The sequence below is a fragment of the Curcuma longa genome, chromosome 6 (assembly GCF_044706935.1).
Source record: "Curcuma longa cultivar G26 ecotype Majalengka, Jawa Barat chromosome 6, ITB_CL_G26_1.1, whole genome shotgun sequence".
NCBI lineage: Eukaryota > Viridiplantae > Streptophyta > Magnoliopsida > Zingiberales > Zingiberaceae > Curcuma > Curcuma longa.
This window is the reverse complement of record NC_133866.1, coordinates 7,523,407-7,528,676: the sequence shown is the minus strand read 5'-3', so window position 1 is coordinate 7,528,676 and position 5,270 is coordinate 7,523,407. Positions and strand designations below refer to the sequence as shown.

At 35.0% G+C, this 5,270-nt stretch overlaps 1 long non-coding RNA gene across 2 annotated transcripts; it reads left to right on the top strand.

The window, feature by feature from the left end:
* LOC141831141 (uncharacterized) lies at positions 1-2,471 on the top strand. 2 transcript variants are annotated; one of them, XR_012602013.1, is made up of 5 exons: positions 1-174; positions 270-372; positions 471-532; positions 890-953; positions 1,988-2,471. It is a non-coding gene; the product is annotated as an uncharacterized LOC141831141 (long non-coding RNA). The 2 variants fall into 2 exon arrangements; XR_012602012.1 differs by having other exon boundaries at positions 1,952-2,471.
* Positions 2,472-5,270: the final 2,799 nt, after the last annotated feature.

Below are 5,270 nucleotides of genomic sequence, written 5' to 3'. Positions count from 1 at the left end.
CGTTGATCGCGGCGGCAGCGACGCTAGCGTGGAGTGTCGGCGGTCTGCAAGGCAACTGGGAGCGCCGGCGAGTGGAGGGCGAGTTGAGCAGCGCCGGTAGTTGGTTCAACCAAACGGTGGCGCCCAAATCGCGAAGGACGAGCGGCGGCGGCAAATCGAAGAGGAGAACTGCCGGTAGGTTGAAATTGAGTTGGATTTTCGGTTTGAGTTTTTAATCTAGGGTTCATGAGCTCGGATTCCTTAGATTTGGCTTGTTTCCATTTCCACAGTTGAGGGGGGCTGAACCGATCAAAATCGGTGTTGGTTCTGCCGCAAGGAGAAGAAGGAAAAAGGTTGGATTTTAGGGCAAGGAAGGCTAGGGCTTCAAATCTGGTAAGTCCTTATTGAGTTGGTGGGATTTTTGAAAGGGTTGGATCCTTATGCGTTGTTGTGTGTCGGTATGATGGAGCTGTCCTGTTTTCTGTGAACAGAACAGTGAGGTTTCGGCGGTGAAAAGGAAGAAGAGAGGAAGAGGTTCTAGGGCTCCATTGAGGTAAGCTTTTGTTAATTCTAAATTGGTTGTTCTTGATTAGTAATAGAGTTGATGTTGGTAGCTTGGATTTGGAAGGTTCGGTAGGGAGGAATTGATTAAATTTATGGATTGTAACTTGTTGGGTAGATTAGCATGGATCTGTTGATGGCAGTTGCTATTAATTAGTTAAGAATTTTTGATGTTGGACTTTATCCATGCTAGAGCTTATAAATGATACCTTTGTTGGAGGGTTGGTTGATTGGTTAGGTTTGACCCTGATTAACGGTTGGATTTAGTTGGATTAGGTGGATTGGTTAATTTGGTATGATTCTATTAGTTTAATGATTGTAATTAAGGATATTGTTTATCCTTTTGCAGGACCTTGACTTATTTGCGGTCTTGTATTTCTGGGGGTTCTAGTTGTCTACGATCATCTGATCAGGTGGGTACCCTATACTTGGTCAATACATGAATTCCTTTTCTGTGCATGTATTGTTGCTTTTCTATCTATTCTGTTAATATACATACTTTATAGATAGTATTTAGTTGATACCATTGATGATCACTGCTTGATACCTGTTGTTCGATCTTATAATGATCTATTTGATATCATGTTGATACATTTGTTTCAGTAGAATTTATCCAGTTGGTACTCATCTGATTCGTTACTTGTTACCTGTTGTATGATCTCCATCTGATCTATTCCTGGTTAGAATAATTTTAACCATGATATCATTGACCTATGTTGATCCCTGCTGATTCTTATTGAGCATGCTAATTAATTAGCTATTATATGTTGGGATGATCATCATGCATCCATAGTAGTTGTAGGTGTTGTATGTTGTTAGCTCTTACCCGACGCCTTGTTGTGGTGTCACATGGGTAAGAAGTTGCACTACAGTTGGGTGCGACCAGGACTGGCTACATTGCCCTCCTGCTACACTACCACTCCTCACTTATTTTTAGTGGTCAGTTGTTAGAGTTTGCGCAGTATGTCCTGTTGTGCGCCTCATGTTCATTTCCGAGAGGAGTGGCTGGGGACGACGAGTGCAGACAGTGACTTGACTTGTTATTTTTGATTGCGATGGTTGATGCATATTATATGCATTTGTTGGTAGGTTATTACATAGTTTACTTTATTCATATGCTTGTAGATTGTTGCACTTATTTGCTATGCTTGTTGCACTTGTTTGACATTACATACATGCTTACATGTACCAGATATCTATACCTGTTGCACAATTTGATCTTTTCGTATCTTCTCAGTTGATATACCATGTTGATTACTTGATACTTGATATCTTGTTGATACTTGCTACCATGTATATCTTATTTCTTCTATACATGATTATTCTGGTTATTGTGTCCTTGTTATCCTTTCTGATATCTCTACATGCACTATTTTCTGTACCCACTGAGCATCTAATGCTCATTATCCAGACCCTGGGGTTACTTTGTTTTCTCCCCAAGTAACAGATAGATACTTGGAACTTGGAGATTCGGTCGGCTACTGCTATCTCACCTCGGAAGGTTTTCCTGTTAGTTTGTATTTGGTTTGTTGTTGTCTCTGGTTATATTTTATATTTCGTGGACATGTAGTCATGGTTTGGACTTGTTATGACTGCAGTTATGTTGGATTGCATTGTGGGTATTCGTTACGTTCGGATTTTCGATGATTTTGCTTTACGGACTTTGCATATTCTGGTTATGGTGCATGTGATAGTGTTAAGTGGCCGTGTAGGCCTTATAATTGCATATGTTGTGTGTGTTGTGATGTGTGTTGGACGTGTAGTCTTATTTTCAGCCGCCTGTAGTTGTGTATGCATGTATGTATTAGGGGAATTGTCATAGTTACTGGGGAGATGTTATCGAAATTTTTCGGACGGCCTCTCGGGGCGTGACAATTTTAGATATTAAGTTTGCCAAAATGACCATAAAGAAAGTGTTCTTTGTAATACTAAGTACCCTTTGAAAAGTTACAAATTTGTAGTTTTTGTTAATAGTATTTGTGTACTTTTGCTTCACGATGTATTTACGAAATTGTTTATATATTTTCTTAAATATTTTTATTTTTCAACATCACTATTAATGCTTTGGAAAATTAGAATAGAAGCCAAATATATACGCAGAGAATATAACCTTACTTTAATTGAATATTTGATTTAAAACCTCTTATGCAAAATTTAATACGAGGTAAAGACAATCTACTCAGTGAAGAAGGTAACCAGGTATATCTTTATTATAAAAGATGATAATGCTCATTCCAAATGCTCCTCTACTGTCTACCCTAAGGCCTTGTAAGAAAAGAGGTAATTATGGTATACACTATATATAATATATATACACTAATTTGCTAAATACATTTGATATGATGGATATTATCGATCTCCCCATGTGCTAGTGGAGTCAAGAGTTATGCTGAGCTGTAAGTCAAAGTCAAACGTATTTCAGTCAAAATCAAATCCGATCAAAGGTGAGTTGGAGTTAAGTTGAGCTCATTTAGCCCGTTGAGCCCAAGAAACTTAGACCCCAAGCGAGTCAAATCAATTCGGGAAGCATAGCCCCAACCGACAGCCTCACTTAGAAAGTATAGCCCCAACCAATAGGCTCACTCGGAAAGCATAGCGCAAGCCGACAGACTCACTTTGGAAAGATGCTTGGGCCCTTAGCCTAGGTCTCTCATATAATCCTGAATCTTTAGTTACTCCTAACATAACACATCCCCCCGGTTGTTATTCATGCCCGACTGTGTGACTCATCCACTCTCGACTCCATCATATATGCACGATTCGATCCTGAGGGCCGCTGACTCTGTCATCTCAGCATTTGAGCTCTATCAAACGTGATTCGCGATTAACATGGAAAGCGTGAGATCACATCAAAACCACTAAGTGATTAATTTATGATCTCTTTTGCATTTTATTTATATAGTCTCAAGTCCCCAGCGATAATCAATGGGGCTAATTGGGATTTATCATTTATATAGCCTCAAGTCTGATATGGATAAGCTTCCACAAGTGCTTCTAATTTTATTTGTCAACGAGTAGTTTGTTGACTAAAATTTATCTAATTAATTACTAAAATATCTAATTAACATAAAATCTTGTGGGATTTAGCACTGATCTGTACTAAACTTGGTAAGAACCAATTCAAATTAAGTAAAATATGGACGATTAACATCTTCGCTATCCACTAATCAGTACAAATTAAAAAAACAAACTAAAACACCAAATTTTATTTCAAACTAAAATCATAATAATGAAATTTGGGAATAGAACGACCCTTTCCAAATTTCACCCAATTAATGGAAAAAACTACTCCATCAAAATATTTTTAAAATATGTAATACGTGGCTACCAAAAATATTTTAAAGGAATATATCAAACCCCCTACTTAAAAATATATACTTTAAAATATATATATGCATGTAAGATGCCTCAGTCATTCAAAAATAAATTATTAAAAAGTTTATATACTAGCGATTTTACAAATTACATATTTGAATTACAAGTAAAAGAGGTATATGCAACTTAAGTACTCATACTACTTTAATAAAAATTTGTAAGTACTATATATATTAACAAGTTAAATTTCTTAATATTTCAAATACTTATATTAGCATTCTATGTATTAACTTTTACAATATTTAATTATTGAGATGTAATTCAAGTGCTCCTTGTGACTTGGTCGGTTTGACATTTCAAACTCCACATTAAAAAGTCAAGTGATAGGAATGGTCAGCACTAGAACATAAAAAAAGTCAAGGAATCCCAATTCAAAATAAACCCTAAGTTCAAAATCACCATAGAAATGGATTCATACTAATTGTGTCCTTTGAAAAAAAAATACAAATTTGTAGTGTTTGTTAATAACATTTATGTACTTTTTTATTTTGATTCACGATGTATTTAAGAAACTGTTTATATATTTTTCTTAATGTTTTTTTATTTTTCATCATCACTTTTAAAAATTTTGGAATAAAGCCAAATATATATAAGATTGTAACTATATTATTCCTCTTTTAAGAAATTTAACTAGACAATATTTTAAAATTAATTAACAAATCACATGGTGTCTTAAAAGCAATCTGAACTATAAGAAGTGAATCTATTTTATATTCTTGTTTTCTAGGGTAGAATAATAATTCAATTTAACCTAGATCATCAGCTTTGTCAGGGCTCAAAAGTCACTGATACTGTCCCCACGCATGACGCAACATAGTTGACTTGACTTGGGGTCATGTCAACACATCAATATATAATTATATTCTCACGTTTCTGAAGAAACTTTGTGGTTTTTAATAAATTGTTTATCGTCTTGACTTGCTAAGGAAACGAAACTGTTGAAAAATAAATATCTTCTAAATCTTTGTCAATTGAATGAATTAGAATAAATATTTTTAAAAGATCAAATCAACACAATCTAGATCAGCAATTACGTTTCAACAATCAGCGGGGTCATTATTATTGACCTTTTTGTTTTTATAGTTTAAGAATCTTATTGACCTGTTCCTTTTTCTATATTTCTTATTTTATTTATTTAGAAGTTATAATAGTCTCCCCACGCGAAAACTTATAGTAATGGTCTAAACGTAACTAATATATATTTAATCATATTTTATTCGACGTATTTCTTAACTATTATCTTCTCAGATGAGATCTCAGTCATTCTTAGAATATGGCTGTCATTCTTAGCTTATATAAAGTAGAAGGATCAATCCAATACATGCACTGCATCGCAGAAGCTGTTAATTAACTAA